Source organism: Anomaloglossus baeobatrachus, chromosome 1, assembly GCF_048569485.1.
Source record: "Anomaloglossus baeobatrachus isolate aAnoBae1 chromosome 1, aAnoBae1.hap1, whole genome shotgun sequence".
Lineage (NCBI taxonomy): Eukaryota > Metazoa > Chordata > Amphibia > Anura > Aromobatidae > Anomaloglossus > Anomaloglossus baeobatrachus.
In genome coordinates this window covers 510,402,567-510,417,408 of record NC_134353.1, presented here as the reverse complement: position 1 = coordinate 510,417,408, position 14,842 = coordinate 510,402,567, and the positions used below count along the sequence as shown (strand labels likewise).

General features: G+C 47.4%; 1 protein-coding gene across 1 annotated transcript in view; it reads right to left on the bottom strand.

Moving 5' to 3' along the window:
- The window catches only part of XPA (XPA, DNA damage recognition and repair factor), a 77,224-nt gene extending 62,897 nt beyond the window's left edge, over window positions 1-14,327 (bottom strand). Inside the window, exon 1 of the mRNA XM_075316090.1 lies at window positions 14,016-14,327. The gene's annotated coding sequence lies outside the window, so the exon portion shown is untranslated. The remainder of the gene's footprint in view (window positions 1-14,015) is intronic.
- Window positions 14,328-14,842: the final 515 nt, after the last annotated feature.

Genomic DNA, 14,842 nt, shown 5'->3' with positions numbered 1-14,842 from the left:
ACTTTTTTCTTCCCATCATTCTGGTACAGGTTGATCTTTGTCTCATCTGTCCATAGAATATTTTCCAGAACTGAGCTGGCTTCATGAGGTGTTTTTCAGCAAATTTAACTCTGGCCTGTCTATTTTTGGAATTGATGAATGGTTTGCATCTAGATGTGAACCCTTTGTATTTACTTTCATGGAGTCTTCTCTTTACTGTTGACTTAGAGACAGATACACCTACTTCACTGAGAGTGTTCTGGACTTCAGTTGATGTTGTGAACGGGTTCTTCTTCACCAAAGAAAGTATGCGGCGATCATCCACCACTGTTGTCATCCGTGGACGCCCAGGCCTTTTTGAGTTCCCAAGCTCACCAGTCAATTCCTTTTTTCTCACAATGTACCCGACTGTTGATTTTGCTACTCCAAGCATGTCTGCTATCTCTCTGATGGATTTTTTCTTTTTTTTCAGCCTCAGGATGTTCTGCTTCACCTCAATTGAGAGTTCCTTAGACCGCATGTTGTCTGGTCACAGCAACAGCTTCCAAATGCAAAACCACACACCTGTAATAAACCCCAGACCTTTTAAGTACTTCATTGATTACAGGTTAACGAGGGAGATGCCTTCAGAGTTAATTGCAGCCCTTAGAGTCCCTTGTCCAATTACTTTTGGTCCCTTGAAAAAGAAGAGGCTATGCATTACAGAGCTGATTCCTAAACCCTTTCTCCGATTTGGATGTGAAAACTCTCATATTGCAGCTGGGAGTGTGCACTTTCAGCCCATATTATATATATATAATTGTATTTCTGAACATGTTTTTGTAAACCGCTAAAATAACAAAACTTGTGTCACTGTCCAAATATTTCTGGCCCTGACTGTGTGTATATATATATATATATATATATATATAATCTCTCACTCACTCTCCCGCTCCCCATTGACATATATGGGCCCAGATTCCGGGTCGGATCCGGACGTCTTTGTCAACCCGCAGCTGATCCACCGGACCCGGATTATTGCCAGTCCGCTCAACTCTAATGGTGACGTGTCGTGAGACAGCATTTTTCAGCCAAGTCACGCAACCAAAGACATTTGTGTAACATTTCTCTGACTTGCAGTCATGTCACTAATTTGGAGCTGTGATTTTGCTGTAAGAATTAAAAATGGACCAGTCACAGAAAAGTTGCAGTAGGATGTGACTTGTACTGAAGTTTATGGCAAGTGAAGCATGTCCAATTTGCTAGCGGTGACACAAAATCCAACACATTTGGAAACATTAGCGACTGTCAGTGACTGTCACAGAAGGTTGAAGCTCACAATCAGACACTAGAACATCATTAGTTGCAAAGTCAAGATGCAAGTTCCAAATACATATACTCCTTCAGCAGAGCTGTAGTGAGCAGTGGCACAAGCGTGCGCGCTGTTGTCCCCGGCGCACTAACACACCCAGCAATGCTGCAGTGTGCCTGCGTCTGTGTGGGGACACAGAGTACCTTGATGAAGCAGGGTCCTGTCCCTGACGATACTCAGCTCCATATGCAACAGTTCCTTTCAGGGGCTGTGGATGGAGCACGGTCTAAGTGCCTGGAGACCGGTAAATTCCCACTTCACCCAGAGCCCTAAGGGGGATGGGGAAGGATGCAGCATGTGGGCTCCAGCCTCCATACCCGCAATGGGTACCTCAACCTTAACAAACACCGCCGACAAAAGTGGGGTGAGAAGGGAGCATGCTGGGGGCCCTATATGGGCCCTCTTTTCTTCCATCCGACATAGTCAGCAGCTGCTGCTGACTAAACAGTGGAGCTATGCGTGGATGTCTGACCTCCTTCGCACAAAGCATGAAAACTGAGGAGCCCGTGATCCCACGGGGGGTGTATAGGCAGAAGGGGAGGGGCCTTACACTTTTAAGTGTAGTGCTTTGTGTGGCCTCCGGAGGCAGTAGCTATACACCCAATCGTCTGGGTCTCCCAATTAGGAGCGATAAAGAAATGCGATTTTAGAGTCACGCTACAGAATTGCTAAGGGGTTGTCCACTAGTCTCACCCCTGACGAAGCCGCTGTGCGTGGCGACACGAGTAATGTTCTCTCTACCTCCACCCCCAGGTCTACTTGGGTCTTCCTATAGCCTCTTGTGCCTCTCAATTTCCTTTCATGGAGCTACCAGGTTCTTATTACTTAGCCTGTGTGTGCTGCCCCGGGCTCAGTATTATCTGGCCTTGGGGTTATAATTTATTATTTGTCTTGTTGCTCTCTACCACACCATATTACATATCCATCGAGTCCTCTTGGTGGATTTCTGCTTTTGATTAGTACACCTATCATGCACAGGAGCTCTTTATATGCAATAGTTGTGTTTACTATTATGTGCATAATTTGGTTAAGGTGGCTTTTATATCCTGGCCATTTATTTTACTCTTGTCCTCCAGGTTTTGTGTTCAGGCTATTGTAGTTTGTTATTCTTGATTACTACAGGTTCCTTTCTATACAATTGCATTGCTTATTGGGGCAGTTACTCTATTGTGGACTTTATCCACTTAGGGTGTGGGGGTTGGTTGCTATTTTGAATGTTTTTATCATTGTTTGTGGCTGCCATTTATTGCCATAAAATGTTTTTGATATTAAATATGTAAACTTTTTGTCTTTATTCTCGGTGTGCACATGTTCATGCAGAGCTATTTTTCTTGTGTCCACCAGATATTGATGACCTATCAAAAAAATAGGTAATCAACATCAGATCTGCGGGGTTCCGAGTCGTTTCGACACCACCCCCACAGTGCCCGAATGTACACAGTGTACATACATGGAACAACATGGCTCCATACAAAGCACAGTGGTCGTTCCCAGGTACTGCAGCTCAGCTCCTACTGAATTAAATGTCAACTAAACTGCAGCTCTGAAATACGACTAGAGATGAGCAGATCCGTGGAAGTTCAGTGAGTTAACCAGACTTTAGGGAAAGTTTGGTTTTGGACTTCGACTTGACCCGAAACCCCAATGGAAGTCACTGATTGGCAGTTCAGGTCTCCGCCCACATGCAGCCAGTCGTAAACACTTCTGGGGGCAGGGTTTATTATATTTTTGTACACACTACATCCGATAACACTTATTTTACCCCCATTGTGAGCCGTTCAAACACTGCAAACAGCTTGCACTGGGCCAAGCACAGCGATGCTCAGGAGAGTGGTTTGCATATATAAAGCACCTGAACTCTGTTTTTTGGGAAAAGTCTGTGTTCGGTACGAACACCAAACCTCAGGTTTGCTAATCTTTAAACATTACCACTATACAACATACGGAGATGTGCTGTACCACTCCATGCACTGCATGGTATCTGGCTCCTGCTAGACCAGCAAATAGATAATTGGTTGGGGTGCCGTATGTTGAACAACAGATATGTACATCATGGACCAAGTCAGGCTGTAAGGAGTGGGCTCAGGAGTAAAGCCCATTGTATACAGGCAGATGTTGGCTCTGTTATATAACTGGGATCTGCCTCTAACAACTTTGGTGCAGGCTGACATGCCTACCCCGCATCTTTCCCTGCACGATTGGTGATTTAATCAGCCATCATGTGCTTTTAACAGCCCCTGGTATATTGGCGCTCTGCCCACAGCTCGTAACTGGTTAAATGCCGCTGTCAAATCTCTGACAGTGGCATTTAACATGTGGCAGCAGGAGGGGGCGACAGTTCACATGCCCATCGGCGTGATCACAGGGCACCGATGAGTTGCCATAACAGCAGGGGGCCTCCCGAAGACTCCCATGCCTGTCATTACAATACTCCTGTAAACTCCAGCATTAAACACGTGATTTCGCACCAAGCCGACTAATCAAAAGAAGATCCAAGTATGATGGTAGGTAAAAGGCAGTTCTCAGGGTTCAAATTCATTGGTCAAAGCAGGGGAGGACAGTGAGAGTTCTGTCAATACCAAACTTACAGATGTGATAATATACATCCATATTTACAGATGGAGCAATTGTTAACTTGATGAATTCTCAGACATGCAGTCTGATATAGTGTGGATCTATATGCATAGTAGCCAATGGGAATACATGCAGAATTCACCTTAATACGTAACCTCATATTCAAACAATAATTTTTATTATTGACAATTATAAAATATTACAAGGGATATCATTGGGGAAGAAGGAAAAATTGGGAAGAGAAGAAGGAGCAGCGTATCAAATTCTGTTATGTTCACCCAGTGATTGTATACAGAATATATATAATAATACAGTACATGGATTGGAAAATAAAATTCATGACATGGGCAACAATACTGTGTATTAAATCAGTTATCAGTATGCATTAATTGCCTACAACATATCAAGAAATGATTAGTACACAGATTTAAATAGTCCCTCATACGATTTGAAACGAGGTGCCGATGTAGCTACAATACCACTATCCTCACTACCAGGAGTACGGTAAGCAAGGTATAAATATAAAGTGCCTAGTGCTCTCTATTAGACCTCAAATGTCTGTAGGACAAAAACAGTTCATCACTGGATCATTCTATTTCCAAAGGTTGGGCTACAGTTAATGGCAACTAACTCATAGGGATAACACAAATTCCAAATACCATGTGACTGTGTAAGGGAATTCCCCTCTACATAAGTTCACCACATAAGTTTGACAAGCAAAGCACTCATGTATCCTGTATTATAGACCGCGCTGGTGCCTGTAGATGGCAGACAACACTAGTATAAAAAGTATAAATAATAATAATAATATATGCAATGCCCCACCAGGGGCTAAGGCATGCGGTAATATATCCTTAAAGTATGGAACATTCAGTAGTAGGCTGCTCATCCCCAACCATCAGTACGGATCATAAAGTACTGTACTGGTGGGGCATTGCATATATTATTATTATTATTTATACTTTTTATACTAGTGTTGTCTGCCATCTACAGGCACCAGCGCGGTCTATAATACAGGATACATGAGTGCTTTGCTTGTCAAACTTATGTGGTGAACTTATGTAGAGGGGAATTCCCTTACACAGTCACATGGTATTTGGAATTTGTGTTATCCCTATGAGTTAGTTGCCATTAACTGTAGCCCAACCTTTGGAAATAGAATGATCCAGTGATGAACTGTTTTTGTCCTACAGACATTTGAGGTCTAATAGAGAGCACTAGGCACTTTATATTTATACCTTGCTTACCGTACTCCTGGTAGTGAGGATAGTGGTATTGTAGCTACATCGGCACCTCGTTTCAAATCGTATGAGGGACTATTTAAATCTGTGTACTAATCATTTCTTGATATGTTGTAGGCAATTAATGCATACTGATAACTGATTTAATACACAGTATTGTTGCCCATGTCATGAATTTTATTTTCCAATCCATGTACTGTATTATTATATATATTCTGTATACAATCACTGGGTGAACATAACAGAATTTGATACGCTGCTCCTTCTTCTCTTCCCAATTTTTCCTTCTTCCCCAATGATATCCCTTGTAATATTTTATAATTGTCAATAATAAAAATTATTGTTTGAATATGAGTTTCAGTGCTCTTTTATAGGTCTTATATATGGTAAAGCATACTGGAACTGTGAATATGGTTTTTTGTTTTCTTAATACGTAACCTGTCACAATAGGGCAGGTCATTTAAAGGGGTTGTCAGTTTTGTTTTTTTTTATTATTGTTGGCTTATCCTTAACATAGTCTTTATAACGAACTTGACACTCCAGGGTACATAATTTTATTTAAATAACGCCAACATATTCCGCAGCATTTTACAATTAGGCACAGTAGATACAAATAAACAAAACTTTTTATTGGAGATGCAATCCACTGAAATAATTATATTGCATTCTAGTGTAAAACGAGACCTTCATCGATCTAGATTGAAGAATAGGACAGAGAAAACAGAACAAAGATTATAGTAATAGTGTTGTAACTTTGCTTGCTTGTAGGTATTGTGCACCTCCACCGATCAGGTAATGCTGACCTATATTAAGGATAAACCATCAAAACAGAATAACCATACAACCCCTTTAAATAAGGGAGCTTTCACTCTACGTTCCTTTTTCTGTTCAGTGGTCCTGTCCTAATCCCCCGCAAAACGGGATTCTGATGTATGCGCTGACAGGGCCAGGGCCGGCTCCAGGTTTTTGTGGGCCCTGGGCGAAAGAGTCTCAGTGGGCCCCATCCACACATAGACATGCACAGATACATACACATACAGGCATACGTACACATACTTATTTAAAGAGAAATTCACAAAAACACATAAATAGTCATAAATCTAGACACAGTCAAATACACTGACATACATAGATACACATCATACATACACACACACATTATTTTTATATATTTATCCTGTATATATATTTCTAATATTGGGAAGCCGGCAACAGCCTCATTCACTTCCCGGCTTGTCTAACAGACATGGCCGCACATAGGGCACACTAACACTGCTGTATATACATCACAAGAGAGGCTGGGGACAAACAATACTGGGGGGAATACATATTACTGAGGAAAGGGGTATACAGCTCTAGAGGAGGGCAGTGACTGAGGTGGGGGGGACAGCTGTGAGGTGGGGGGTTGACATGCAGCTCTGGGTGTATACAGCTCTGGGGTGGGGGGGGACATACAGCACCTGGGTGGAGGGGACATACAACTCTGGGGGTATAGTAGTATGCAGCCCCATATTGTGTTATGAAGCCCCCATTGTCCTCCATATAGTATTATGTAGCCCCCATATGCACTATGCAGCCCCCATATAGCACAATGCAGACCCAGATAGCATTAGGCACCTTCATGTAGTATACAGCACACATATAGCACAATGCAGACCCAGATAGCAATAGGCACCCTCATGTAGTACACAGCACCTAAATACCACAGTGCAGAGCCAGATAGCATTAGGCACCCTCATGTAGTACACAGCACCTATATAACACAGTGCAGAGCCAGATAGCATTAGGTATCCTCATGTAGTACACAGACCTATATAGTACAGTGCAGACCCAGACAGCACAGTGCAGAGCCAGATAGCATTAGGCACTCTCATGTAGCATACAGCTTGTATATAGCATAGCCTGTATATAGCACAGTGCAGAGCCAGATAGCAGTAGGCACCCTCATGTAGAATACAGTGATTAATACTCAGTGGCGTAACTAGAGTTTGATGGGCCCTGGTGCAAAATTTGGACCGGGGCCCCCCTCCACGTACACCGACACTTAGGGTGCGGGATAATGACACTGACACTCGGGGTACAGGATAATGATGCTGACACTTGGCTCTTACCCTCAGCACCCAGGTTTCCCATGATCTGAAATCCCTCTATCAGTACCCAGCTTTCCCATGTTCTGATATCCATCTTTCCCTCAGCACCCAGCTTTCCCATAACAGAGTAAAGCTGGGTGCTGAGAGATGTATAGCAGAGCATGGGAAAGCTGGGTGCTGAGGGAAAGAGCCTTTTTCCCTCAGCACAAAACATTCCCATCCCATACTTGTATCTTTGTCCTCCTTGTATATAGATCTCCAAATACTATAATGGCCCCCACATAGCCTTCCATATAATATAAAGGGTCCCACATAACCCGTCATATATTATAATGCACCCCCATAGTTCTCCATGTATTATAATTCACCCCATAGTACTCCATATATTATACTGCACCACAGTCCTCCATGTTTTATAACGCACACCCATGTGTGACCATGTGTAAGGTAGCTTCCATATTTCTCCATTTATTATAATGTAGCCCCCATAGTGCTATATGTATTATAATGTAGCGCCATAAATCATCATTTTGTATTATGCAGCCCCATACTCCTCCATGTATAATGCACCCCTAGTCCATGTATAAGGTGTCCTTCATGTTTATTATGCAGTCCCATAGACCTCCATGTATCATGCAGCCAGCACCCCCAGGCCTCCATGTGTCATGCAGCCAGCAAAATAAAAAAACAAGTACCTCTCTTCTCCTTCCGACCCCTGCGACTGCGGTAGTTACGCCCCTGCCCCCAAATGTCACACACCCTGCACCCCCATATCACACACACCCTGCTTCCCATACAGTCTGCACCCCCATATCACACACACTACACCCCCATATCACACACACTACACCCCCATATCTCTCACACCCTGCACCCCCCATATCACACACACACACTGCTCCCCATACAGCCTGCACCCCCCATTTCCCCCACACACTGCTCCCCATACAGCCTGCACCCCCCCAGATCTCACACACTACACCCCCATATGTCACATACCCTGCTCCCCATACAGCCTGCACCCCCCCATATCACACACACTACACCCCCATATCACACACACCCTGCCCACATATCTCACCCTGCCTGTACCCCAACTTACCCCTCTCAAACACTGTGCACCCCTTCACATCCTTCTGTCAGTCTGCAGCCCTCATATGCCACTCACCCTGCAGCCCCCCTCACCCTCATGTCCCCTCTTTTCTTATTACCAGTCATCATGTGTCCATTATCTCCTTCAGGATTCAGTATCTTGCTTTCTGCCCGGCATCCTGTGTCTCCTCCCACACAGTCACATGGGCGTGACATCATCGCAGGTCCTGCAGGATGGAGATTCCGTCTGCTGTGCAGGTCAGGAGCACTCCTGCAGCTCAGACACGGCTGGTGGCCTCTCCAGGTCAGGGGCCCCTCTACTGACACTGGGCTCCCCTGACTCACAGGCCGGCCACTACACAGCGGCACTACACATAGGGGCCCGGCAGCCGGGCTCTTCAGAGCGGCTGCCGGGCCCCTATGTGTACTAGTGCTGCTGTGTAGTGGCCGGCCTGTGAGTCAGGGGAGCCCAGTGTCAGTAGAGGGGCGGCTCACGTCTCCTCGTTCCCCCGCTGATCCGGTCTCCTCGGCGCATCGTCCATTGCTGTCGCTCGCTGACCTCTCAGCAGGCGCGCAGTGATGACGTCACCGCGCTCGCTGCAGAGCTGTCAGAAGAACGCTGACAGTCACAGCGGGGAGAATGATAAGAGAGAGAGCGCCGCTCACTCTCTCATCATTGCTCTCAATTGTATCGGCACCTGCGATGCCGATGCAATTGAAAGCTCGATCCTCGGCGGGGGGCGGTGACAGCGCAGCCACCGGGGCACCCTGAGTAGCGGTGCGCCACTCCTGCCACCGCGAGTGGGCCCCCCGGCAGCTCAGGGCCCCGGCATTTGACCGGGTTTGCCGGGTGCTGGCGCCGGCCCTGGACAGGGCCACTGACTATAATGATGCAGACAGTCGCCATGTGCTCTGTCGTGCACCATTTTCGGGGGTAGACACTTTCTGGAAGCGGTCTACTGTGTCTGGGTGTCCAACTCTAATAGGCGTATACTCACGAAAATGGTGCACGACAGAGCACATGGTGACTGTCTGCATCATTATAGTCAGAGGCCTTGTCAGCGCATACGTCAAAATCCCGTTTTGCAGAGGATTTGGACAGGACCACTGAACAGAGGGAGGAGCGCAGCTCCCTTATTTAAAGGGGTTGTATGGTTCTTCTGCATTGATGGTATATATATATATATATATATATATATATATATATATATATATATATATATATATATATATACACACACACACTTATACAACTATATACACACACACACACACACACACACACACAGGGCTCATGCACCGAGAGATGCAAGTCATTTATGCAAATGACACTGATCAAACTCTCTGATGTTTTGCATGCACTCACTGACTTGAATTGTCAAGTGCGATCCGGATCAAATTGAGACATGCAATATTTTTTTTTTCCCCCTTTGTCTGAATCGTACATATGCAAGTCCCCATAGACTAACATTGGTCTGAATTCAACTTTATCTATTGTTGGATCACACTTGGACTGAAAATACAGTAGTATGAACCTAGCCTAATACATATACTTACTAATGCTGATCTCATACAATCTCTGGAAGCAGCAAGTGCCTTCATAACAAGGGAGCTATAAGCAGTTATAGAGGGAGGAAGATATAGAACACAGAATGGAGAGGACTGTACCCTGAACCCTCTTTTCTTGTCCTGTCTGAATCTGCTGACGATGAGCCTACCATCCCTTTCACATGCGCTCTGCTTCTGTTCAGAGTTCAGACAGCCTCCAATGATTTGGAGGGACCCTAAAGGCCCCGTCACACACAGAGATACATTTTTGGCAGATCTGTGCTTGCAGTGAAATCATGGACATATTGTTCCTTTTGTACACAGCCACAAACCTGGCACTGATTGTCCACAATTTCACTGCAAAAACAGATCTGCCGCAGATTTATCTCTGTTTGTGACAGGGCCTTTAGAGGCACTTTGCACACTACGACATCACAGCTGCGATGTCGGTGGGGTCAAATCATAAGTGACGCACATCCGGCGTCGCAGTCGATATCGTAGTGTGTAAATCCTTTTTGATACGATTAAGGAGCGCAAAATCGTCGTAATCGTATCATCGGTGTAGCGTCAGTCATTTCCATAATTTCGGAAGGACCGATGTTACGATGTTGTTCCTCGTTCCTGCGGCAGCACACATCGCTGTGTGTGAAGCCACAGGAGCGAGGAATATCACTTTACCTGTGCCCTGCGGCTCACGCCGGCTATGCGGAAGGACGGAGGTGGGCAGGATGTTTACGTCCCGCTCAGCTCCGCCCCTCCGCTTCTATTGGCCGCCTGCCGTGTGACGTCGCTATGACGCCGCACGACCCGCCCCCTTAATAAGGAGGCGGTTCACTGGCCAGAGCGACGTCGCAGGGCAGGTGAGTGCATGTGAAGCAGCCGTAGCGATAATGTTCGCTACGGCAGCTATCACCATGATATCGCAGCTGCGACGGGGGCGGGGACTATCGCGCTCGGCATCGTAAGCATCGGCTTGCGATGTCGTAGTGTGCAAAGTGCCCCTAAGGCTATGTCCGCACGCTGTGTTCTGGTTTGACAACAAAAATGCACCCTCTGGCAGACTCTTGCAAAGGTAAACACTGCGTTTGACAAAAAAATGCGGTAAAAACCCATGCGTTTTCACTGCATTTAGGCTGAGTTTTGGACAGTGCATTTTTAAAGGAGAAATAAAATATGATAGGATAGATAGCTAGAATACATAAATTGAGGGACAGATAAAAAAAATAGAAAGAATAGATAGCATGACTGCCTGCTGACAGAGCCATGTGATGAGAATGAACTCAGGTGAACCTCTGAGGTCAGTGCCACGACACAGGCAGTATAGCAGGGCCCGCAGCAGGGCAGATCAAAGTAGTATAGTGCGCCTGCGCAGCCTAGCCCCCTCACCGTCTTGGCCCTTGTGCAAATGAACTGGCTGCACAGGCAACACGTCCACCACTGGTGCTAAGGCTTGCCACTTTTGGATTCATTCATAAACCGTTTTAGACCAGAAGTATGGCATATAACAATTTCAGTTGTCCACCACAGCCCCTATATACAGTATAATGTCCACCACTGATCCATATACAGTATGGTGGCCCCCACACACTATGGTGTCCCTCACAGCACCTTCTACACAGTATGAACCCCCCCCACACAGTCTCCAATTCAGTATGATGGTCTCCACAGTCCCCTATACAGAATGATGCCCCCCCCACAATCTACCATACAGTATGATGTTCTTCAAAGCCCACCATATATTATGATCATAGCCGGCTTTACCTATGTGCGAGCGGTGCGGTTGCTCAGGGTGCCGGCAGCAGAGGGGGGCGCCTAGGGAGCAGCTGTTTACTTTCATTTTGCTGCTCCGGTGCACAGGCTCCAGCAGGGAGCGCCCCCCCTTCTCTGTGCCCTGTGTCCGGTCTCCTCCCACGCTGCACAGTGTACAGCAAGGAGCGCCCCCCCCTCACCTCTGCTACTGTCTGCTCCCTGCACAGGCTCCAGCAGGGGGCGCACCCCTCCTCTCGGCTCTGCATAGTGTCTGCTCCCTGTACAGGCTCCAGCAGGGGGCGCACCCCCTCCTCTCTGCTACTGTCTGCTCCCTGCATAGGCTCCAGCAGGGGGCACCCCCCTCCTCTCGGATCTGCAGTGTCTGCTCCCTGCACAGGCTCCAGCAGGGGGCACCCCCCTCCTCTCAGCTCTGCTACTGTCTGCTCCCTGCACAGGCTCCAGCAGGGGGCGCCCCCCCTCCTCTCGGCTCTGCATAGTGTCTGCTCCCTGCACAGGCTCCAACTGTGAGCGCCCTTCCCCTCCTCTCGGCTTTGCATAGTGTCTGCTCCCTGCACTAGCTCCAGCAGGGGGCATCCTTACCTGCTCTCGTCTCTGTCCTCTCTCCTCTGTCTCTACCAGAGAGAGGGGGGAGGGGCAGCATCACTGCCGGAGATGCTACTAAAGCCCCACTTACATCCTGGAGCCCAGGAAGTGACTATGTGAGTATAACATGCTGTGTGTCATCTGTAATGTATTATGTGCTGTTTGTATGTGTTATGTATAACATGTGTGTGTCCTGTATAGTGTGCAATATCTGTCTCTCTCTTGTCTGTCTATCATATCTATTCGGGGGCACCAAAGGGCAGTTTTGCATAGGGCACCATTCAGGCTAAGGCCGGCCCTGATTATGATGCACCCAGAGTATAAGGTCACCCACAGACTCCTATAAAGTATGATGGCCCCCACAGCTCCCCTTCAGTATAATGTCTCCCACAGTCCCCCACACAGTATGATGACGCCCCCACAGTATAATTTCCCACATCTGACCCTATTATGACATTTTAGTTAGAAGATCATTGCTTGGACCCCAGGATTGCATAGCACACCTAAAAAAAAAAAACCATGTAATCTATTTCTTATGGTGTCTAAGGGATGCCATAACAATTATGTGCTACTTGGTAAGAAGTGCAGTTTGAGTCTATTGTGATGTGAATTGCCAATGGTGAACAGTTTAATAATGCTTAGGCTTTGCGTCAGTGTAAAGCCCGCTTTACACACTGCAATGTATCTTACAATATGTCGGCGGGGTCACGTCGTAAGTGACGCACATCCGGCACCGTAAGTTACATTGTAGCATGTAACAGCTACGTGCGATTGAACGGTAAAACGTTCATCGCACGCACGTCGTTCATACCTCATGAATTGAACATCAGATTGTTCATCGTACCCGGGGTAGCACACATCGCAGTGTGTGACGCCCCGGGAACGATGAACAGATCTTACCTGCGTCCTGCGTCTCCCGGACCGTAATGCGGAAGGAAGGAGGTGGGCAGGATGTTTACGTCCCGCTCAGCCCCTCCGCTTCTATTGGCCGGCTGCCGCGTGAAGTCTATGTGACGCCGAACGTCCCTCCCCCTCCAGGAAGTGGATCTTTGCCGCCCACATCGAGGCCGTATGGACGGGTAAGTACGTGTAATGGGGGTTAATTGTTTGTGCGGCACATTCAACAAAATTGAACGTGCCGCACATACGATGAGGGCGGTTACGATCGCATACGATATCGTATGCAGAATCGTAACATGTAAAGCAGCCTTTAGGCCCCTGTAGTAAAAATGACAACTGATATGAGGTTATAAAGTTACGTCGAAAATTCCATAAAAGATGGGCGCTCTGCCATGATCAGTGCCATTACTGATGCATCTGAGGACCTTGATTATCTCATGTAATGTGCATACCATCAATAGTTTCTCTTGGCAAAAAAATGCTGCATAAAAACCATGTTTTGCCATGTTTATGATGTTTTTTCCCCCAGCTATCAGATTTTGCAGCAAAAGCTATAGATAACATCACGGTAGAAAACGTTATTTATATATATATATATATATATATATATATATATCCTTTGTGCTTGTGGCTCTCATTGTTCTCTATGTAACACTGCTAAATAAGCCGTATGTTGTAACGAGGGACACAGCAGACAGCGGAGGGGGCAGAAGAAGCAGAGCCCAGCACACGCTAGAAAGCAGGGTTGTGGCCCCAGCACTGCCACCTGTGTGTGCCATTATGGTGTGAGGGACTACAGCAATAAAGGAGACTCCATAGCCAGAGACCCCCGGAGCGGTCACCCTGCACGGGAGCCCCCATCACCGCAGCCATGTACAGTATACTCACAAAGAGCTGTGGGCAGCGTCACCACGTGACCCGGATGTTGTGAGAAGCGCTTTTTCCGGTTACACTGTAGCCACGCCCACCGCACAGGTCCGTGCGTGACAGAACGGTGAAGAATGGAGGAGGCCCCTGTGAGCTCCTCCCAACGAACGTTCATCCCATTCCTTCCGTGCCGCAGCTCGTCCCTACAGTTCCTCCTCCGCACAGCCTCTCTTCTCCACAGCCTTTCTTTCCTACAGTCCCTACTCCTCACAGCCAAGCCTCTCCTCACCACAGCCCCACTCCCATACAGCCCCTCCTCACCACAGCCTCGCCTCTCTTCCCCACAGCCAATCCTCACTACAGCCTCTCCTCACCACAGCCCCACTCCCATACAGCCCCTCCTCACCACAGCCTCGCCTCTCTTCCCCACAGCCAATCCTCCTACAGCCTCTCCTCACCACAGCCCCACTCCCATACAGTCCCTCCTCACCACAGCCTCGCCTCTCTTCCCCACAGCCAATCCTCCTACAGCCTCTCCTCACCACAGCCCCACTCCCATACAGCCCCTCCTCACCACAGCCTCGCCTCTCTTCCCCACAGCCAATCCTCACTACAGCCTCTCCTCACCACAGCCCCACTCCCATACAGCCCCTCCTCACCACAGCCTCGCCTCTCTTCCCCACAGCCAATCCTCCTACAGCCTCTCCTCACCACAGCCCCACTCCCATACAGTCCCTCCTCACCACAGCCTCGCCTCTCTTCCCCACAGCCAATCCTCCTACAGCCTCTCCTCACCACAGCCCCACTCCCATACAGCCCCTCCTCACCACAGCCTCGCCTCTCTTCCC